This window comes from Elgaria multicarinata, chromosome 3, assembly GCF_023053635.1.
Source record: "Elgaria multicarinata webbii isolate HBS135686 ecotype San Diego chromosome 3, rElgMul1.1.pri, whole genome shotgun sequence".
Taxonomy (NCBI): Eukaryota; Metazoa; Chordata; class Lepidosauria; order Squamata; family Anguidae; genus Elgaria; species Elgaria multicarinata.
The window spans coordinates 167,763,929-167,787,702 of NC_086173.1; the positions used below are offsets into that span (position 1 = coordinate 167,763,929).

Here is a 23,774-nt window from a genome sequence, read left to right on the forward strand (position 1 = left end):
TTTAAATTTTACTATTCTAACTCTGTATTTTAATCTTATATCAATTTTGCTGCATGATTTTATCCTGGTTGTGCTTTTTATACTGTATTTTGTATTTGTGCTTTTAACCTGTTGGTTGTTTTATGATGGTTTTAATTTTTGTGAACCGCCCAGAGAGCTTCGGCTATTGGGCGGTATAAAAATGTAATAAATAAATAAACAAATAAATAAATAAAGAGGCAGGAACCTTGAAAGAAAGTGAACATGTCGACTTCAAATCCATGATTGTGAAGGCTCTGAAAACTAAGCTTAGTTGACATGGACATTGGACTTTAGGGAAGCCAACTTCAAAACACTCAGAGAAGGGTTGGGTGAGATGCCAGAGTTGAAAATTTTGAAGGAAAAAGATTAAAAGAAGGATGGGATGTTAGCATAGGTGCCTCCATTTTCTAAAGGAAGCTGTGAAGTAGCCATTATACACCAGGCAAAGTGTCACGTACCCGAGGGCGTTTTCAAGGGTGTCTTCTTGTATCTGTCTTATCTAACTAAAACAATAGCCTGGTTCCAGGCAGAAAGTTAACTTACAGTAACTTACTGTGAGCAAAGGGATTGTTTTGCACAAGATAAGAAGGCTCTAGTGTTACGTTCTGATTGGTTAATATTGCTATGGGGCACAGCCCCTTTCAGGCTTGAAATGCTGTGCTGAGTTCCCATTTTCTCTGTCTGACTACTCGCCTTTCAAGAGACTCAGATCTTGATTATAATCAATAAAGCGCTTTTGAACCCTCTGTCGCTGGAAGTGTGGAGTCGTGCTTGGGGGCTGAATTGGATCTCGTCCCTAAGGGCAAAGAACTTGTCTAACAGGGAGATCCTGAAAACTGAAATACTGAGGGCACAACCACGTCTCCCGGACCAGATGTGCCTTCAACATGCACATAAAACAGAATAGTTGGTGCATGTCTAGTCTTCAAGGGATAGATTATTCCGCACAGATGGGCACAACACTCTAAACAATTACAGAGCAAATCTCAAAAGCACGTGGCACCACCTCACCCGATGACCTCAAGAACTGGATGGCTCTATAGGGGAGAAGGCAGATTCTCAGCTAACCAGGTCTCAATTTAGGCGTTTATATACTAGCAACAACCTTAAATTTGGCCTCGCAGCAAACGAGCAGCCAGTAGAGTCCCTTCAACACAAGTGTAACAATTCAGAGGTTCAAAAACAGCCCTAAAAACGCCGAAGGATGGATGGCCGGATCTTGTAGCTCCTGTGCAGGGGAAGGCAGATGGGGTGGAATGAAGATGGAAGGAGGCTCTTTGGAACAAGAAGCATCAATCTGCTCCTGGATTGTATTGGCTGTTTTTAAACCTTGCTCTGAATTCATATTAATAAGGCAATTGCAGATCAGATGCCGAGAGCAGAGGTCTTGGCCACTTCTTAGAGAGGGGAAGCACCAACTGGAAAGACATCCATCCCACTGTTTCCAAAGTCAAACCAACACCCAAGAAGTGTGCCTTCTCTCCCTGGAACATGGCTCATGCACTGTTGTCCTCAATGACACCCTTACTATGCACTCACACAGAAGGCAAAGAGGGAGCCTTACTCAGAGGAATCCCATTCCTTACCCAGAGAGGCCAAGATCCCACGATTCTCCTCCATGACTTCATTATGCAGAGTCCTTTGGCCTGGATCCAGCAGAGCCCACTCCTCCTCCGAGAAATGCACGGCCACCTCGTCAAAGGTCACCCAATCCTGAAAGAAGAAGAAACCATTCTCTCATTACACATAATGTTGCAATCCATGAAGATAACGAAGGTGCGGAGGTTGGAGGTTTTCTTGCAGGATCTATTGCTTCATGAGTGACATTCAAGGCCTGCCCATCAGCCATTTTGGACAAGAGCAATGAGAAAGGAGCAAATTCTTCCAGGACCAAAGAGATGTGCAGGGGACGGAGGCCCCCAGGACTCCCCTACCTGCCCTGGCTGCGCAGAAACTGCTTCCACTCCACCACGTAGCGAAGGAGGCCTAGAAGGATCCCCCAGCATCAGTTCACTCTCTCTGCAGGTCTTTTCATTTCCTGTGAGGAAGGCAAAGAGGGTGGGAAGGTAGGTTATAGTTCTTAAGCATTTCCATTTTCGTTATTATAGTGGAATCAGTGTTCATCTGCACTGCTGAACCAAAATTCTTTTTGGGGGTATCTAGAGAAAAAGAGTCCGTCTTCCTCCTCTCCCCACCCCCAAAAGAAAAAGAAAAACAGACTCAAGGAGAACATTAAAGCAGCTCATGCAACTCAAGGCATAATCGAGGGAGGGAGACCATGGGGAAATACGTCCCACTAATCCTTACCCAGTGAGGAGGGTCCTCCGTCCGCCTCCTGCAAGATCCACCCGGCAAGCGGCCTCTGTGTGATGCCCGGTGGAGCCTTCCCTGCCTGAGGAGAATCTGTGGGTGCTCTGGCCAACATCCCCTCCACCTGGAGCAGGAGGGAGGATTCCAGGCAGAGAAGAGGGATTAGAGAAGGAAAGAAACAGCTCAGGTCAAGGCCAAGGGCAGCATTTCCCAATCAGTTTGCATTCCGGGCTCCTTCTAAAGATGATCTACCATCCAAGCCGCACAGCACACCTGAATCTCCCACCAACCAGCTTCATAGAATGACCCCACTGGGTTCTAGTATTTTGAGAGAGGGAGAAAAATGTTTCCCTATCCACATTCTCCACTCCATGCATTATCCTGTACATCTCTCTCATGTCTTCCTTCCTCATCATTTTTCCAAGCTAAACAACCCCTTCCCTCATAGAGGAGTTACTGCACCCCCTTGATCATATTAGTTGGCTTTGTCTATGTTTTCCAGATCTACACTGTTGTTTTTTTAGCTGTCCACATCAGGTTATACTCAAAATTGGGATGTTGTGCCCCAACATGCATCACCTTACACTTGCTTCCATTGAACCGCATCTGCCATTTGGACCCCCGCTCTCCCAGCTTGGAGAGATCCCTTTGGAGCTCTTCACAATCCCTTTGTGTTTTAACAACCTTAAATAATTTGGTGTCGTCGGCAATCTTGGCCACTTCACTGCTCACTCCTAATTCCAGATCATTTATGAATGATCCTCCCAGATTTATGAATGATCTTCAATCCTCCCAGAGTGCAGGACACAGAATAACGGGCTCAAGTTAAAGGAAGCCAGATTCCAGCTGGACATCAGGAAAAATTTCCAGTCTGTTAGAGCAGTACGACAATGGAATCAGTTACCTAGGGAGGTTGTGGGCTCTCCGACACTAGAGGCCTTCAAGAGGCAGCTGGACAAGCATCTGTCAGGGATGCTTTAAGTGGATTCCTGCATTGAGCAGGGGGTTGGACTCGATGGCCTTGTAGGCCCCTTCCAACTCTACTATTCTAGGATTCTATGAGTTGAAAAGAATTGGTCCCAATACAGATCCTTGTGGGACCTCATGATTTACTACCCTCCATCAGGAGAATTGACCATTTATTCCTACTTTCTGCTCTTGTACCAATTACTGATTTATTTATTTTATTACATTTATATACCGCCCCATAGCCGAAGCTCTCTGGGCGGTTTACAAAAGTTAAAAACAATGAACATTAAAAACAGATATACAAAAATTTAAAACCATCAAAAGCATAAAAACAATATTGATTGAAAACAACTATTCTGGGGTCAATTAAAAATTCAGCATATGTTGTTAACTGCCTGAGAGAAGAGAAACATCTTCATAAAAGGACCTCTCCTCTTACTCCATGATTGCTAAGTTTGCTCAAGAGTGTTTCATTTGGGAATCTATCAAAGCCTTTTGGAAATCCAAGTAAACAATGTTTGGTGGATAAACACTTTCTAGATGTATATTGGCAGTCTCAAAGAACTCTAAAAGCTTAGTGAGACAGGACTTGACTTTGAGGAAGCCGTGCTGATTCTTTTTCATCGGGGCTTGTCCTTCTCTATGCTTAACTTTTTTTTATCTTTAATAGTGATTTCAACCAATTTACCCGGAACAGACGTTAAGTAAACTGCCCTGTAAACTGGTGTTATGTTGGTCATTCTCCGGTCCTTGGCCACAGAGGCTTAGCTTAGAAATACATTGTGTTAGAAGATCCTCCGAGGAACGTGTGCTCTATAGAATCATAGAATAGCAGAGTTGGAAGGGGCCTACAAGGCCATCAAGTCCAACCCCCTGCTCAATGCAGGAATCCACCCTAAAGCATCCCTGACAGATGGTTGTCCAGCTGCCTCTTGAAGGCCTCTAGTGTGGGAGAGCCCACGACCTCCCTAGGGAACTGATTCCATTGTCGTACTGATCTAACAGTCAGGAAGTTTTTCCTGATGTCCAGCTGGAATCTGGCTTCCTTTAAGTTGAGCCTGTTATTCCGTGTCCTGCACTCTGGGAGGATCGAGAAGAGATCCTGGCCCTCCTCTGTGTGACACTACATTAAGCACAACCATTCTTCAGGGCATGGACTATTGGAAATTGTGGTATCCTTTCCTTAGAGGATATGCACAAAAAATATTGTGATAATGGTGAGATACTAGTGGGGACTTTATCAGGATGAAATGCTCTCACCTGCTCTTTGTCCTCTGCCTGGCTCAGGAAGAAACCTTCTGCCAGGGCCACCGCCTGGGAACTGGTCTCCGCTCCACATTCTCTGACCCAGCTCTCCATCTCTGGGGGTAGGACAGCAAGGAACTTCTCTAACACCACCAGGTCAAGCATCTCAGCTTTCGTGTTCCTTTCTGGCTTCAGCCACTGACAGCAAAGGTGGTGGAGTTGGCTGCAGACCCCTCGGGGGCCCTCGGCCTCTTGGTAGCTGGACCCCTTGAAGCGCTCGCACTCTATGTCTGAGCTGGTGTTGCTCTCAGGCTGGTTCTCCTGCACTCTTCTTTCCCAGAGCTCTTCATTGCTCTCTTCCTGGATGATACAGGGGCCTTTTCCTGCCTCAGAGACAGCAAAGTTCTGCTCTTTCATCTTCATTCTCTTCTCGATCTCTGCTCCCACCAGGACTCAAAGGGTCTCCTTGCTTCGCTGCCAACTTCTTTCTTGAGGCAAGGACTGTCCTGTAGGAATTCAAGTGAAGAACTACATTAATTATATACAGCCGTAGCCAACTTAACACACAGGACCTGTCTCAGATGGGTCCCTACAATCCCGGTCCCATAGAAATCAGGCTCCTGGTTGAAAAAGGTGTTCTGACTCTGCCCGAATGGGAGAGAGAGAGTGTCACTAGAGCTGTCTTAAGGTTGTTAAATGTTCAATAGGTTTGAAAATTTAATTTAAAACTTGAGTAACGCTATGTCACATGAGAAGCCTTAAGATGTGAATGGTTTATAAAGAAAACAAATGCAAAAGAACATCCAGGATGATCAGGGGTCTGGAAACAAAGCCCTACGAGGAGAGACTGAAAGAACTGGGCATTTAGCCTGGAGAAGAGAAGATTGAGGGGAGACATGATAGCACTCTTCAAATACTTCAAAGGTTGTCACACAGAGGAGGGCCAGGATCTCTTCTCGATCCTCCCAGAGTGCAGGACACGGAATAATGGGCTCAAGTTAAAGGAAGCCAGATTCCGGCTGGACATCAGGAAAAACTTTCTAACTGTTAGAGCAGTGCAACGGTGGAATCAGTTACCTAGGGAGGTTGTGGGCTCTCCCACACTAGAGGCATTCAAGAGGCAGCTGGACAACCATCTGTCAGGGATGCTTTAGGGTGGATTCCTGCATTGAGCAGGGGGTTGGACTTGATGGCCTTGAAGGCCCCTTCCAACTCTGCTATTCTATGATTCTATCATAGAATGATTCTATCATACAAAAGTGAAATGCGAAACATGCAATGATTACAAAGAAATATGTGGGTACACTGTGCAAAATATGCTACAGTTTAACTCTTGCTAAAGCCCGCTAGAAAACAATGTTAAAAGAGTTGAATTGTTAATTAGCTCCACTTAAACTTCCACCAATCCAAACTAGTTCAATGGAACATTAAAAGCTTTCAACTATATGACAGTGTAGTCTAAACTCTTACAGAAAAGGAAAGAAGGGGGGATTAAAAGGAAGGTGGAGCTCCCTATTCCAGGCACAGATCTGAAGAACAGGATGTTGCAGACGCAGAGAAAAGTTTAAAGTGACTCCTCACAGAATCCAAGGCGTAGAACTCAAACATGCAACCTGTGGTCCAAAAGGATCCAAACTAGCAAAAAGAAAACAACTGTTATCAAAACATGGAGCTATGCAAAACAGAACTATAGAAAATGAGCTGAACCAAAGTTAACTTCTCTTGAAGTTTCAATCTCCTTTTCATTCACCGACTCTCCTAAACTTTCTTTATGTCTTTTCAGTTGCCAACTAGAAATTTGGTCCTGGATTGCTGGGCAGAAACCTGAACCAACAGACTTTTTCTTTTATAGTTTGAGGCAGCTGATGTTACGTTTGGCCTTATCAGAGTACTCTGGAATACACATTGCAACATAATAATAATAATAATAATAATAATAATAATAATAATTTCTTACCCGCCTCTCCATTCTGATCGAGGCAGGTAACAACAGCAAATGTAAAATACATAAAACTGAATTAAGAACATAATATACATCATTAAAAACTTTCTGCCCTCAAGGGAAAACCCAGGTCTGCTTCTGAACCAGAGTTCCTCTCCCAAATCCGTTCCATGGCTTCCTTCTAAGCCCTTCTCTGTTTCCAGCACTAGAACTCCCAAAAGAGATGCCAGTAACACTGATTTCTACTCCCTCTTAGGACGCGAAGAGCAGGCTCAGTTCTTATGAAGTAAAAAGGTTCATTTAAACGGCATTGAGACTAAAGGAAAGAATAGGTACCGACTCAGTTTAAATTAGGGGGGGGGGGGGAGGAAACAAAATGCAATGCAGAAATGGCACCATTGATTGATTGCATTTTTATGCCGCCCAATAGCAGATGCTCCCTGGGTGGTTCACCAGAATACTTTTTTCCCCTAAGTGATGGGATATTCCTCCTCCCCACCCAGGATCTTTCCTCTTGTGTCCCTCCCAGCCCCCCTTTCTCCACCCTTCCCTTCCAGGATTCCTTAATTATGGGGAGGGAAGGCAGTGCAATGCACGGGTCTCCTGGAGGGGCTCCAAGTGGGTCAGTCGGATTGGTGAGCAGGGGTCCCCCTCTCTCTCTCCCCCCTCCCACCCCCTGCCCCAAACCTGCCCTTGGCTCCCTCCCTTCTCTGCTCCTGCCCTGGGGGGCTCTTTCCACCCCATTTCCCACCCCTCCACCCCCTGGGACCCCCCTCCTTGCATTCTGCACCCACCTGCTCCTCTGCAAGGGAAGAGAGGCTTGCAAATGCAAACACCCTGCAAACCTCCCAGGCTGCTTTCTCAAAGGGGGGGGGGGAGGAAGTGAGCGCTGTCAATCAGCCCTTGCTCTTTACCAGCCTCTCTAGGACCCCAACACACTCGTTCTCTTTAACCCTTAGATGGACTCAACACGAAAGAGCTGCAGAGATTCCTCCAAACGCATCTTCCTCCCAGAGCACTTTAGTTTTTTGCCAGATAAGAAATATATAATCAATCAGCCCATCATCACTGAGCCTGCAAGTAACCAAAATCAATCAGAGCAGGGATTGCATCCACTGGGTGTTTTTGTCATTTGGAAATGCCACTTTGAGAGGGTCCCAGTCTTGAAAGGATGGAGAGACAGACAGGGCAGTGAGCTGGGGGGGGGGGGGCAAAAGGAAGGAGTTGGAGCGTGTTCAGAGGAGGGCAACCAGGATGATCAGGGGTCTGGAAACAAAGCCCTATGAACAGTGACTGAAAGAGCTGGGCATGTTTAGCCTGGAGAAGAGAAGATGGAGGGGAGACATGATAGCATTCTTTTTCCTGATATCCATCTGGAAGCCAGATTCCAGCTGGACATCAGGAAAAACTTCCTGACTTTTAGAGCAGTACGACAATGGAATCAGTGACCTAGGGAGGTTGTGGGTTTTCCCACACTAGAGGCCTTCAAGAGGCAGCTGGACAACCATCTGTCAGGGATGCTTTAGGGTGGATTCCTGCATAGAGCAGGGGGTTGGACTCGATGGCTTTATAGGCCCCTTCCAACTCTGCTATTCCATGATTCTATGAAAGACTTGAAAGGTTGTCACGCAGAGGAGGACCAGGATCTCTTCTCAATCCTCCCAAAGTGCAGGACACGGAATAATGGGCTGAACTTACAGGAAGCCAGATTCCAGCTGGAAATCAGGAAAAACGTCCCGACTGTTAGAGCAGTGCGACAATGGAACCAGTGACCTAGGGAGGTTGTGGGCTCTCCCACACTGGAGGCCTTCAAGAGGCAGCTGGACAACCATCTGTCAGGGATGCTTTAGGGTGGATTCCTGCATTGAGTAGGGGGTTGGACTCAATGGCCTTCTAGGCCCCTTCCAACGCTACTATTCTGATTCTAAGCCGTAGGGAGGACGGTATCTCAGTGGTTAGAGCACCTGCTTTAGTTGCAGAAAGTCCCAGGTTAGATCCTCAGCATCTCCAGGTAAGGCTGGAAAAACTCCTGCCAGCCAGTGTTGACACTATTGGGCTAGGTGTACCCATGGTCTGACTCAGTATAAGCTCCCTCCCAATGTTTCTGCCTGCAGCCTGGGAGACTGTAGAGCAATGGCGAGATGTGTAATAGGGAGAAAACTCAGACAGTGCCCTCTAGGTAAGGTCAAAAACACAACTGACATACACTGGCCTGGTTCAAACAACACGCTAAGCCATGCTGCTTAACCACAAAATGGTTAAGGGAATGCATGCATTCCCTTAACCATTTTGTGGTTAAGCAGCATGGCTTAGCCTGTTGTCTGAACCAGGCCACTGAAAACGAATTATAAAATGCCCTGAGAACGAGGCAGAAAAATGGGAGCCTGTTTTATGGGGGAATGGAATTTTTCAGGAAATCGGAGGATGGATTTTGGCACAGCCTTAGCTCCACTCAGGGACCGGAGTAAGGCCAGCTGATGTCCTAAGCACAGACCCATAACGGTGCCCCCTTGGCCCTTCCATTGCTTAGCCGGCAAGACATGAAGACTCAATCAGTGCTGAAGGAGAAATGAGACATTAAAAACTTAGTTCTCTTCAAGGCCACCCCCTACACCGGAACACACAACTATATTAAATATACCGTATTTCTTTGATTCTAAGACGCCATCGATTGTAAGACGCACCCTAATTTCAGTACCACCAACAGAAAAAAAAGCTTTGATTCTAAGAAATAATAAACGCACCCGCGATTCTAAGACGCACCCCGTTTTTAGAGATGTTTATATGGGGGGGAAAGTACGTCTTAGAATCGAAGAAATACTGTAAACTGTTTTTTATTATATTTATTTAACACTAAATAGCAGCAAACGATATAACTTATAACTAGGGCAACAGGGAAAAACACACACACACACAAAAACAAATTTCCAACACTGTTTTATGCATTTTTTAAAAAATAAAACTGTTATGAGGAAAAAAATGCAAATGCAGAAATTTATTGAAAACGATTTTTAATCACCTCAATCACCCTTCAGGAATGTAACATTTGGAAGACCCTTAAAAAGGGTCCCTGAACCCTGTAAACTGCTCATAGAGCTTTGACTAATGGGTGGTATAGAAATGTAAATAAAATTATATTATTATTATATTATTATTATTATTATCCTAAATTTCTCAGAATGCATGTTTCTCAGAAAAATCCTTAGATTTTTCTTTTTTTAACCCCTAGAAATAAAAGGAGAGGATGCAGAATTTTCTCCACATTTTCTTCTTTTGTGGTGGCTGAATTTCCTCTCCTCAATGCTGTGGACTGATGCTAGGTATTTGGGGAACCGTGGAAGATGCAAAATGAGGGCCAGGCTTCCAACTCAGTTGATGCTCTTGCCACTTGTAGCGGCAGTGGCAACAGCACACACACAGCCACACCAGAATCATTTGGGGGGGGGGGGAGAAAGAAAACATCTCTTCAGCTCTTGCCAGTTCTAACATCTACCTATGAGAAATAGTTGGAGAATTTCTCCTCCCCCTGAAGAAATTTGGTGAAATTGTCTCCTCAAAAGGCTATTTGACAAAGTCCCTCATCATGGAACTCACTGCCACAAGATGTAGTGACGGCCACCAATTTGCCTTTAAAAGGGGGTTGGATCAATCCCTAGAAGAGAAGGTTATCAATGGCTACCAGCCCTGATGGTTGTGTGCTACCTCCAGTATTTGAGGCAGTAAGCCTGTGTGCACCAGTTGCTGGGGAACATGGGTGGGAGGGTGATATTGCACCATGTCCTGCTTGTTGGCCTTTGATCAACAGCTGTTTGGCCACTATGTGAACAGAATGCTGGACTAGATGGACCTTCAGTCTGATCCAGCATGACACGTATGTCCTTATTGTTCACATGTATGCACAGGCTGTGCTTGCAATGTGCTTTTATAATTGTAATTATTTTAGTTCTGTGTTGTCTCATTGTATTTGAGATATGTGTTGTTACAGGCCCTTAAGAAATGGGGGTGAAACCACTCTTGGGCTTCTCTACAATAAACTTGGATTACAATTATAAAAGCACATTGCAAGCACAGCCTGTGCATACATGTGAAGAAAACAATTTCATTACTACATATATATAGTTCATAGCGCATATTGCAAGGGAGGCCTGTGCATATATTTCAATAATATGAAACAGTTACAATATTCTATACCCACTTGTAACAAGGTCTGCAGAAATCATTTACAAGGGATTATCTTGTGTTTCTATACTGGCGTCTAGATAGAATGGGATGAAGTTTATAGTTTTTATACTGTTGAGCAAGTTTTTTCATTGAGTTTCCTACAGGTGTGACCATGACAGGGCGATTCACTCAAGATCTTCTCATATTGTACAAACATCAAGGAATGTCTCAAAACTCCAGGAAATTTACAAGAGTGGTAAAAAAAACCCAACCCTCCTCATTTAGCTTCTGTGAAGACAGTGTTTAATTTCAAAATCCACTCCAATTTAATTTTGAAATTAAAAGTGACTGAGGTAATTTTGTTTGAAGGAACACCTCCTTCAAATAACTGCCCGGACCTTAAGATCATCCACAGGGGTCCTTCTCATGGCCTTTCTCCATGAGCCCCTGCCAAAGGAAGTGAGGCAGGTGGCTACTAGGAGGAGGGCCTTCTCTGCTGTGGCACCCCGGCTGTGGAATGAGCTCCCCAGAGAGGTTTATCCTGGTTGTGCTTTTTATACTGTATTTTGTATTTGTGATTTTAGACCGTTGTTTGTTTTACATACGACATTATGTTTCTCCGTGAGCCCCTGCCAAAGGAAGTGAGGCAGGTGGCTACCAGGAGGGCCTTCTCTGCTGTGGCACCCCAGCTCTGGAACGAGCTCCCTAAGGAGGTTCGCCTGGTACCTACACTATATTCCTTACGTCGCCAGCTGAAGACCTTTTTATTTTCCTAGTATTTTTACACCTAATTTAACTTAAATTTAAACTTTGCTGTTTTAATTCCGTATTTTAATATCAATTTCTGCTGTGTGGTTTTATCCTGGTTGTGCTTTTTATATTGTATTTTGTATTTGTGTTTTTAGGTTGTGGGTTGTTTTATTATGCTTTTCATGGTTTTAATTTTTGTGAACCGCCCAGAGAGCTTCGGCTATTGGGCGGGATAAAAAATGTAATAAATAAATAAGCCCCTATATACTTGGAAAAATGGAGGTTCTAAAATCCCCCTCTGAAAAAGTGGAGAAGCCAGGCCATAATAATAATAATAATAACAACAACAACATCTGAGGCATTCTCAGAACCTCCTCCATTCAGTGTCCTGTTTAGTTTGGATCAGGTAGCTGTAATCATGGCAATGGGCTCACGTAGACAGGCAAAGTTTATTCCTTCGAGATGACCAGGTACCCCGTGATCAACTCTTTTTGTTTGCTTCCTTTTTATTGTGAATATCAACAAAACAGAACAGAACAAAACCACATTACATATATAAGAAAACCGTCATTTTTCCATCACGTGTACCATTCAATAATAAAAAAAGGGGGGGTTATTCATAACCTTCAAGAAAAGCAGACCAAATATCCATGTATTTCTCCTCTCGCAAGTTGTGCCTATATAACACCCGTTCAAAAGTTGATAGTGTTATTAGGTCCTCAGTCCATTGCATTATGGGAGGAGAACATTTATCCTTCCAACATAAGAAGTCCCTTGGCTGTCATGGGAGCTCAGCAGATCCATCTCCTATGGTGTTGCTCCTATGAAAAGATTGATAATGTTTTTATAGCAAACTTTATGCTCTTTAATTTTGTACTGAGACATCTTTTCTGTGAGATTACAAATAATGGAGTTCTTGTGCGTAAACTGAATTTTGGGCGCCATTTTCCAGCATGGTGGCAGTTACGATTTCCTGTGGTGTCCCTATATCTAATTTTAATCTACAGTAATAAATACCACCGTACCAAATTTCACATGTATTACAATGTGCATGAATGGTCCAGAAATGGCCATTAAGCCATTAAGAGATTACACTAATCTATCCTCTTCAGGCAGACCCCAACTCTCTCCAGCAACTGATGTTTAACTGTCATCCATTTCACACACTCAAATCCAAGCGCCAAACAGCATTCACTCCAACATTCCATTCACTCACTCTCCCCTAACAGAATTTCCCACTAACCAGCCTGAACATACAAAATCTAAACAGCATTTACATACCAAACAGCATATAACAGTGGAACATCACAAGCATTCATGGAATCATAGAATAGTAGAGTTGAAAGGGGCCTATAAGGCCATCGAGTCCAACCCCCTGCTCAATGCAGGAATCCACCTCAAAGCATACCCGACATGTGGTTGTCCAGGTGCCTCTTGAAGGCCTCTAGTGTGGGAGAGCCCACAACCTCCCTAGGTAACTGGTTCCATTTGTCGTACTGCTCTAACAGTCAGGAAGTTTTTTCTGCTGTCCAGCCGGAATTTGGCTTCCTTTAACTAGAGCCCGTTATTCCGTGTCCTGCACTCTGGGAGGATTGAGAAGAGATCCTGGCCCTCCTCTGTGTAACAATCTTTCAAGTGTTTGAAGAGTGCTATCATGTCTCCCCTCAATCTTCTCTTCTCCAGGCTAAACATGCCCAGTTCTTTCAGTCTCTCCTCATAGGGCTTTGTTTCCAGACCCCTGATCATCCTGGTTGCCCTCCTCTGAACCCCCTCCAGCTTGTCTGAATCCTTCTTGAAGTGTGGTGCTCAGAACTGGACGCAATACTCAAGATGAGGCCTAACCAGGGCCGAATAGCGAAGAACCAGTACCTCACGCAATTTGGAAGCTATACTTCATAGCGTTTCTCAACTGTGTTGACTGTTTTATGTTGCAAGTGAAACTCTTTCCACGCTCTGAGCATTAATAGGGCTTCTCACTTGAGTGAATTCTTTGATGTAGCTTAAGATTTGAGCTGTAATTGAAACTCTTTCCACACTCAGAGCACTGAAAGGGCTTTTCTCCTGTGTGGATGTTTTGATGCTGTTTAAGGTTTGAGCTAGTACTGTAACACTTCCCACACTCAGAACATTGATAGGGCTTCACCCCTGTGTGGGTATTTTGATGTACTTTCAGGCTCATGCTATGAGTGAAACACTTTCCACATACTGAGCATTGATAGGGCTTCTCGCCTGTGTGCGTTCTGTGATGGTTTTTAAGGCATGCGCTGCTACTGAGACCCTTTCCACATTCAGAGCATTTAAACGGCTTCTTGCCTGTGTGGGAATTTTGATGTACTTTAAGATTCTCACGCTTGTTGAATCCCTTTCCACATTCAGAGCATTTATAGGGCTTCTCACCTGTGTGGATACTTCGATGTTCTTTAAGTTGTACCCGCTGAGCAAAACCCTTGCCACAGTCAGAGCATTTAAAGGGCTTTTCGGCTGTGTGGATACTTCGATGTGTTTTAAGACTCCCACGTTTGGTGAAACCCTTTCCACATTCAGAGCATTTAAAGGGTTTCTTGCCTGTGTGGGAATTTTGATGGGCTTTAAGATTCTCATGCTTGGTGAAGCCCTTTTCACATTCAGAGCATTTAAAGGGCTTTTCATGTGTGTGAATATTTTGATGTTCTTTAAGATTCCCACGGCGAGAGAAACGCTTCCCACATTCAGAGCATTTATAGGGCCTTTCACCTGTGTGAATATTTTGATGTTCTTTAAGATTCCCACGGCGAGAGAAACGCTTTCCACATTCAGAGCATTTATAGGGCCTTTCACCTGTGTGAATATTTTGATGTGCTTTAAGATTCCCAGGGCGAGCAAAACACTTTCCACATTCAGAGCATTTATAGGGCTTCTCCCCTGCGTGAATGCTTTGATGTCGTTTAAGGCTTAAGCTGCTGCTGAAACCCTCCTCACACTTGGTACGGTGCATCTTCTGAGTCTTTATATCCTGAGAGCTTTTCCAGAGGGGCTTCCCATGGTGAATATTCCTTTTCCTCGGTGTTGGGATTTCACGGATGTCTGACCCTTCCAAAGAAATGGGTTTGATTCCCCACTCCTCTTCAGTTTCAGTGTTCCTTTTCTGGTGTGCGCCATTTTTCATGCTCTCCCTGCAATCACCTGAAAGAATAAAAACGAATCTTCCTCATAACAGGAACAAAGCAAACCGTTTGCTGATTTGATTAACAGGATAAAAAACACATGGAGAGGCAGAGCCTTCCAAATATAATAAACATGTAAGGAATGTATATGCCGGTAGGGAAACCCATACAAGCACAACCTTAAATTTGGCCCAGTAGCAAAGAGGCAGCCAGTGGAGTCCCTTCAACACAAGTGTAACATGCAGAGGTTCAAAACAGCCCTAAAAATGTCAAAGGATGGATGGCCGGATCTTGTAACACCTGCAGGGGAAGGCAGCTGGGGAGGAATGAAGGTGGAAGGAGGTGGTTTAGAACAAGAAGAATCACTGCCATTGGACCGTATTGGCTGCTTTGAAACCTTGCTCTAAATTCATATTAATAAGGCAATTGAAGATCAGATGCCAAGAGAATAGGACTTGGCCGCTTCTTAGAGATGGGTAGCCCCAACTGGAGGGACATTCTGCTGTTTCTAAAGTCAAAACAAGCATCCTCATCTCAGAGAGGCTATAAGAAGACCAACAGGTAAGGGTTGGAGAGGATGTGAGTGTTTTACCTGTACTTTTAAGGCTTTATGTACATCACCTGGTGAGTTTTCTCTGGACTAAAGTACCCCAGGAACGTGGCCCAGGCACTGTTGTCCTCAACAACACACTGACACAAACAAAGAAGAGCTGAAATCCCACCTTCCAGGATCTGTCAAGAAGGCAAAGAGGGAGCCTTACCCAGAGGAATCCCATTCCTTACCCAGAGAGGCCAGGATCCCACGATTCTCCTCCATGACTTCCTTGTGCAGAGTCCTCTGGCCTGGATCCAGCAGAGCCCACTCCTCCTCCGAGAAATGCACGGCCACCTCCTCAAAGGTCACCGGACCCTGAAAGAAGAAGAGACCATGTTCTCCTTATGCATAAGGTTGCAATCCATGAAGACAATAAAGGTGAGGTGGTTGGAGGATTTCCTGCAGGTTCCAGAGCTTCATGAGTGACCTTCAAGGCCTTCCTAGCCGCCATCTTGGAGAGGAGCAAAGGCTAAAGGGGCAGGTTCTTCCAGGACCAAAGAGATGTGCAGGGGACAGAGGCCCCCAGGACTTCCTTACCTGCCCTAGCTGTGCAGAAACCGTCTCCACTCCACCACAAAGAGAAGAAGGCCTAGGAGTCAGTTCACTCTCTCTGCAGGTGTTTCCACTCCCTGTGAGGAAGGCAAAGAAGGTGGGAAGATAAGGTATAGCTCTTAAGCATTTCCATTTTTGCTGTTTTAGTGGAATTTGTGTTCATCTGCATGGCTAAACAAAAATTCTTTTGGGGCATCTAAGGAAAGAGTTTCTCTTCTCCTTCCCCCCTGAATCAGGTTCAGGTTAAAGCAGCTCATGCATCTCAGGTGTAATTGAGAGAGGAAGACCATGGTGAAAGACATCCCCTTAATCCTTACCCAGGAAGCTGGGACCTCTGCCATCCTCCTGGAAGGTCCACCTGAACAGCGGCCTCTGTGTGGTGCCTGGTGGAGCCTCCTCTGCCTCAGGGAAATCTGTGGGTGCTTTCGCCAACATCCGCTGCACCTGGAACAGGAGGGAGGATCCCAGAGAGAGAAGAGGGATTAGGAAGGAAAGAAACGGGTCAGGTCAAGGCCATGGGCTGAGTTTTCCAATTTGTTTGCTTTCTGGGTTCCTTCTAAAGTTGACCTACTCCCCAAGCGACCTACCCTACCTTAAATGCCACGTTCTACATTTAGGGAATAGAAACCAAATGCACAGTTACAAGATGGGGGACACTTGGCTCAGCAATACTACAAACGAGAAGGACCTTGGAATTGTTGTAGATCGCAAGCTGAATAGGAGCCAACAGTGCGATATGGCTGCAAGAAAGGCAAATGCTATTTTGGGCTGCATTAATAGAAGTATAGCTTCCAAATCACATGAGGTACTGGTTCCTCTCTATTCGGCCCTGGTTAGGCCTCATCTAGAGTATTGTGTCCAGTTCTGGGCTCCACAATTCAAGAAGGATGCAGACAAGCTGGAGCGTGTTCAGAGGAGGGCAACCAGGATGCTCAGGGGTCTGGAAACAAAGCCCTATGAAGAGAGACTGAAAGAACTGGGCATGTTTAGCCTGGAGAAGAGAAGATTGAGGGGAGACATGAGAGCACTCTTCAAATACTTCAAAGGTTGTCTCACAGAGGAGGGCCAGGATCTCTTCTCGATCCTCCCAGAGTGCAGGACACGGAATAATGGGCTCAAGTTCCAGAACGCCAGATTCCGGCTGGACATCAGGAAAAACTTCCTGACTGTTAGAGCAGTGCGACGGTGGAATCAGTTACCTAGGGAGGTTGTGGGTTCTCCCACACTAGAGGCCTTCAAGAGGCAGCTGGACAACCATCTGTCAGGGATGCGTAGTATGCATAATCGGGTCGAAACAGCTGATTCGGCATCACTTCCAGTGACACGGCTGCACCAGAAGTGACACATCCGAGAAATTCCATGGGTCCAGTTTTTTGATAGAACACCGTCTCAACCGCCACTCGACCGCAGCTCGACAAAATTGGCTCAATGTGAAAAGTCTTGGAAATGTACGTTATTATCTTGCAAATCATATATTTTTTAAAATATAAATGAAAAGGTTTTCATGAGAAATGTTGCGTCCCCATACATTTCGTTATTACAATTTATGTATGTGTCCGTATCTCTCATAAGGGGTTAGTTTAACCTTCGGTTTGCTAGTAAAACTGAATTACTGTGTCGCGAAATGATGCATGTCTAAAAAGTGTGTCACCAACATGAAAAGTTTGGAAAGCTCTGCTCTACGTGTTTCCTGGAATCTCAAAGAACTCTAAAAGCTTAGTGAGACAGAACTTGCCTTTGCGGAAGCCGTGCGGATTCTTTTTCAGGAGGGCTCATCCTTCTATATGCTTTAATTTTTTAATCTGTAATAATACTTTCAACCAATTTACCTGGAGCAGACTTTAAGTGAACCTGGCCATTATAGTCTCAGTTCCTCTCTTAATTATTCCAAATATGAAGTTTTCCTTTTTTTACAGTGGCCGCACACTGGGTGGACATTTTCATCGAGCTGTCCACAGCAATCCCTAGATCTCTTTCTTGGTGGTCACAGCTAGTTTAGATGCCATCAGATTATACTCGAGGTTTTTGCCCCGATATGCATCACTTTAGAATTGTTGACTTTGAACCACATTGGTCATTTCAAAGCCCTTTCTCCCAGTTTGGAGAGATGCTTTTGATGCTCCTCACAATGCCTTTTTTTGGTTTAACCACCATAAATAATGAAATGCCATTGGCAAACTTGGCCCATTCACTGCTCACTCCTAATTCCAGATCTTTTATGAATGAGTTCAAAAGCATTGGTCCCAATACAGATCCCTGTGGGACCCTACTGTTTATATCCCTCCATTGGGGTAATGCACCATTTATACCTGCTCCCGGCTTCCAATTCTTTCACCAGATACTGATCCATAAGAGGACCTCTCCTCTTATTCCATGACTGCTAAATTCGCTCAGGAGCGTTTCATGAGGGCCTCTGTCAAAAGCCTTTTGGAAGTCCAAGTAAACTATGTTTACTGGTTTACCACTGTCTACATCTTTATTGGCAGTCTCAAAGAACTCTAAAAGTTTAGTGAGACAGGACTTATCTTTGTGGAAACCGTGTCGATTCTTTTTCAGCAGGGCTCGTCCTTCCCTATGCTTCAATTTTTCAATCTTTCATAATTCTTTTAACCAATTTACCTGGAACGGAGGTTAAGCCAACCACCCTGAAAATTGGTGTAACATTGGCCATTCTCCAGTTCTTTGGCACAGGGACTGATCTTAGGAACACATTGCTTATTTGTGTTAGAAGATCCTCCGAGGAGAGCCTGCCCTACACATTAGGCACAACTCTTCTTGTGGGGAGGGGGGGATTAGAATTTGGGGTATCCCTTCCTTAGAGAACATGCAATAAAAGATGAGTCACTGGTGGGGAGTATAAAGATTTCCATCCCTTGGAGTTATCAGGATGAAATCCTCTCACCTGTTCTTTGTCCTCCGCCTGGCTCAGGAGGAAGCCTTCTGCCAGGGCCACCGCTTGGGAACTGGTCTTCGCACCACACTCTCTGACCCAGCTCTCCATCTCCGGGGGCAGGACAGCCAGGAACTGCTCCAGGACCACCAGGTCCAGCATCTGAGCTTTCGTGTTCCTTTCTGGCTTCAGCCACTGACAACAAAGGTGGTGGAGTTGGCTGCAAACCTCTCGGGGCCCTTCAGCCTCCTTGTAGCTGAACCTCCTGAAGTGCTGGAGCTCTGCGTCTGAGCTGGTGTTGCTCCCAGGCTGGTTCTCTTGCACTCTTCTTTCCCAGGGCTCTGCAGGAGCCCTGTTGCAGGAGACGTTTCCTGCTTCAGGGCCAATAAAGCTTTCCTCTTTCACCTTTACTCTCTTCTCCATCTCTGCTCCCACCAGGCATCAAAAAAGACTCCTTCCTTCGCTCCCAATTTCTCTTTTCAGGCAAGGACTTCCCTGTAGGAATTGAAATGAAGAGCTGCGTTAATAAGATATAGTTGTGGCCAACTTAATACCCAGGACCTGTCTCAAATGGGTCTCTACAATCTTGGTCCCACAAGAATCAGGCTCATGGTTGAAAATGAGGTTCTAATGCTGCCCCAATGGGAGAGAAAGAGAGTGTGTAGCCAGTGCCGACTTAAGGCTATTCGAAGTTCAAGATGTTTGAAAGTTTATTTTAAACTTTAAGCAAGAAAAACGTAAATACTCTTTAAACTTGTGGGGAGAAATGACATATGACACGCAGGAAGCTTTAATACATTTATACACTATGCAAAATACACTACACTTTTACTCTTTTTAAGGCCTGTTAGAAAGGCCCAAATAGCAGCAGTTGAATAAACTTCTACCAATCCAAACTGGTTCAACGCGACGTTAAAAGCTTTCAGCCACATAACATTATAGTCTAAACTTTTGCAGAAAAGGAAGGAAAGAGAGCGGGGATGGCGTGGAATTAAAAGGAAGCTATAGCTCTCTATCCCCAGGCAGAGATCTGAAGAACAGGATGTTACAGACCCAGAAGAAAGTTGGAAGAGACTCCTCTTAAAATCCAAGGCGTAGAACTGAAACATGCAAACTGTGTCTGAAAAGGATCAATAGCTATAAAAAAAACTGTTAGCAAAACTTGGAGCAATGCAAAACAGAACAACAGAAAATGAACAGAACCAAAATCAACTTCTCTTAAGCTTCAGTCTCTTTTTTTGATTCAAGACTCCCCTAACCTTTCTTGCCTTCTGATTGCACTTTTTATTTATTTTCAGGTGTCAGCTAGAAATTTGGTCTTGGATCAGTGGGCAAAAACCTGTGTCAACAGACCTTTTTTCCCCCATAGTTTGAGGCAGCCAATATTCGCTTAGGCCTTATCAGGATATACAGGAAGAATCCGGACACACGGAGCTGCTAGCCGTGAGGAGTAGTACACACACTGCAACTACTTCTGGTAGTGGCCTCTTGTTCTGCAACTTGACTCTTATTGAACTTTCCGGACTAGAATCATAGAATAGCAGAGTTGGAAGGGGCCTACAAGGCCATCGAGTCCAACCCCCCGCTCAATGCAGGAATCCACCCTAAAGCCTCCCTGACAGATGGTTGTCCAGCTGCCTCTTGAAGGCCTCTAGTGTGGGAGAGCCCACAACCTCCCTAGGTCCCTATACTTTGAATGGTATCTTTGAAATCATAGAATCATAGAATCACAGAATAGTAGCGTTGGAAGGGGCCTAGAAGGCCATTGAGTCCAACCCCCCTTCTCAATGCAGGAATCCACCCTAAAGCATCCCTGACAGATGGTTGTCCAGCTGCCTCTTGAAGGCCTCTAGTGTGGGAGAGCCCACAACCTCCCTAGGTCACTGGTTCCATTGTCATACTGCTCTAACAGTCAGGAAGTTTTTCCTGATGACCAGCTGGAATCTGGCTTCCTTTAACTTGAGCCCATTATTCCGTATCCTGCACTCTGGGAAGATTGAGAAGAGATCCTGGCCCTCCCCTGTGGGACAACCTTTTAAGTATTTATTTATTTATTTATAACATTTTTATACCACCCAATAGCCGGAGCTCTCTGGACGGTTCACAAAAATTAAATCCATAATAAAACAACCAACATGTTAAAAGCACAGTTACAAAATAACAACCAGGATAAAACCACGCAGCAAAATTGATATAAGATTAAAATACAGAGCTAGAACAGTAAAATTTAAATTTCAAGTTAAGTGTTAAAATACTGAGAGAATAAAAAGGTCTTCAGCTGGCGACGAAAGCAGTACAGTGTAGGCGCCAGGCGGACCTCTCTTCAAATACTTCAAAAAGTATTTGAAGAGTGCTATCATGTATCCCCTCAATCTTCTCTTCTCCAGGCTAAACATAATAGCTCTGGCTATTGGGCGGTATAGAAATGTAATAAATAAATAAAATAATAAATAAATAAACAAACATGCCCAGTTCTTTCAGTCTGTCCTCGTAGGGCTTTGTTTCCAGACCCCTGATCATCCTGGTTGCCCTCCTCTGCACACGCTCCAGCTTGTCTGCGTCCTTCTTGAACTGTGGTGCCCACAACTGGACTGGGCAGAACTAGGCACAAAGGTATCTTTAACCGCTGTATTGAAAAGGGAATTTCAGCAGGTGCCATTGTTATGCATGCAGCACCTGGAGAAATTCCCTGTTCATCGCAAGAGCGAAAGCTGCGGGAGCCCTGCCTAGTGTGACCAGATGCAAAAGAGGGCAGCTTTCACTGTGGAGTCTGAGAAGCAGGCTGCCCATGAGACTTATGTAAAGGATAGGGACCCAGGTACTTGTTAACTCCGTTTAAAACAGGGGAGAGGAAGCAAAACAAAATGCAATGCAGAAATGGCACCAGAACAGCCTTTTTCCTAACTGATGGGATGTTCCTCCTCCCCACCCAGGGTCTTTCCTCCCACCTTCCCTTCTCTTCCAGGATCCCCTAATGATGGGGAGGGAAGGAGGTGCAAGGCGGGGGTCTCCTGGAGGGGCCCCAAGTGGGTCAGTCCTCGGGGAGGGCAGGGGGGTCTCTCTCACTCTACCCACCCACTCACCCCCTAAGCCCTGCCCTTGGCTCCCTCCCTTCTCTGCTCCTGCCCTGCGGGGCTCCTTCCACCCCCTGGGACCCCCTTGCATCTTGCACCCACCAGCTCCTTTGCAGGGGAAAAGAGGCTGCAGATGCAAACACCATGCAAACCTCCCAGGCTGCTTTCCCAAGGGTGGGAGGAGGAAGTGAGCACATTCAATAAGCCTTGGCTCTTCAAGGGGCCTCTCTAGGACCCAGCCCACTCGCTCTCTTTAACCCTTAGATGGACTCCCCACGAAACAGCTGCAGAGATTCCTGCACACGTTTCTTGCAATTAATCCACCCTGAGGACTTTAGTGATTGGTCTGTTAAGCAGTTCAATCAATCAATCAATTGAGCCAAGGGTAGATATTGCTCCCTCCCAACTCTGTCCCTAGGTGAATGTATCTAGAAATCTTCCTGGGATCAGGAACTCTGCCTTATCTACTTTGGCTTTAGCTGGACCTAAGGTAGGGTGACCCTATGAAAAGGAGGACAGGGCTCCTGTATCTTTAACAGTTGCATAGAAAAGGGAATTTCAGCAGGGGTCAATTGTATATATGGAAAACCTGGTGAAATTTCCTTTTCATCACAACAGTTAAAGCTGCAGGAGCCCTGCCCTCTTTTAAATCTGGTCACTCTGGTATAGCTCCTCCACTTTAACTGTTGTGATGAAGAGGGAATTTCACCAGGTTCTCCATATATACAAATGAAATTCTCTTTTCTATGCAACTGTTAAAGACACAGGAGCCCTGTCCTCTTTTTCATATGGTCACCCTACCTAAGGTTTATCCTGGGATCATCCCGGGGTCATCCCTGTTCATGTAAATGACACACAGGGGATCCCGAGAGAAGGCAGGGACGACCCGGGATAAACCTTAGGTCTAGCTAAGGCCTTTGTCATCCGCCCTTGCTTTCATGCCATTTCCAAATAAAATAACTTCTTTTTTTTTGTCATTCATAAAGAACGAAGTCAGTGACTTTACAAGGAAGGCCAGGATCTCTTCCTGATCCACCCAGAATGCAGGACACAGAATAGGGATAAATGCCAAGTTCTACATCTAGGAAATGGAAACCAAATGCACAGTTACAAGATGGGGGATACTTGGTTCTGCAAGTAAATACTACAAACAAGAAGGATCTTGGAATTGTTGTAGATCACAAGCTGAATAGGAGCCAACAGTACGATATGGCTGCAACAAAGGCAAATGCTATTTTGGGCTGCATTAGTTAGGGTGACCCTATGGAAAGGAGGACAGGGCTCCTGTATCTTTAACAGTTGTATTGAAAAGGAAATTTCAGCAGGTGTCATTTGTATATATGGAGAACCTGGGGAAATTTCCTCTTCATCACATCAGTTAAAGCTACAGGTGCCCTGCCCTCTTTTAAATCTGGTCACTCTAGTATAGCTCCTGCACCTTTAACTGTTGTGATGAAGAGGAAATTTCCCCAGGTTCTCCATATATACAAATGACACCTGCTGAAATTCCCTTTTCTATGCAACTGTTAAAGATACAGGAGCCCTGTCCTCCTTTTCATATGGTCACCCTACATTAGTAGAAGTATAGCTTCCAAATCACGTGAGGTACTGGTTCCTCTCTATTTGGCCCTGGTTAGGCCTCATCTAGAGTATTGCGTCCAGTTCTGGGCTCCACAATTCAAGAAGGACGCAGACAAGCTGGAGCGTGTTCAGAGGAGGGCAACCAGGATGATCAGGGGTCTGGAAACAAAGCCCTATGAAGAGAGACTGAAAGAACTGGGCATGTTTAGCCTGGAGAAGAGAAGATGGAGGGGAGACATGGTAGTACTCTTCAAATGCTTGGAAGGTTGTCACACAGAGGAGGGTCGGGATCTCTTCTTGATCCTCCCAGACTGCAGGACATGGAATAAAGGGCTGAAGTTACAGGAAGCCATATTCTGGCTGGACATCAGGAAAAACTTCCTGACTGTTAGAGCAGTACGACAATGGAACCAGTTACCTAGGGAGGTTGTGGGCTCTCCCACACCAGAGGCCTTCAAGAGGCAGCTGGACAACCATCTGTCAGGGATGCTTTAAGGTGGATTCCTGCATTCAGCAGCTGGTTGGACTCGATGGCCTTTTT

At 45.1% G+C, this 23,774-nt stretch overlaps 1 pseudogene; it reads right to left on the reverse strand.

Annotated features, from left to right (window-relative positions):
* LOC134395763 (zinc finger protein 420-like) overlaps nucleotides 1-21,828 on the reverse strand; it is a 41,017-nt pseudogene extending 19,189 nt beyond the window's left edge.
* Nucleotides 21,829-23,774: the final 1,946 nt, after the last annotated feature.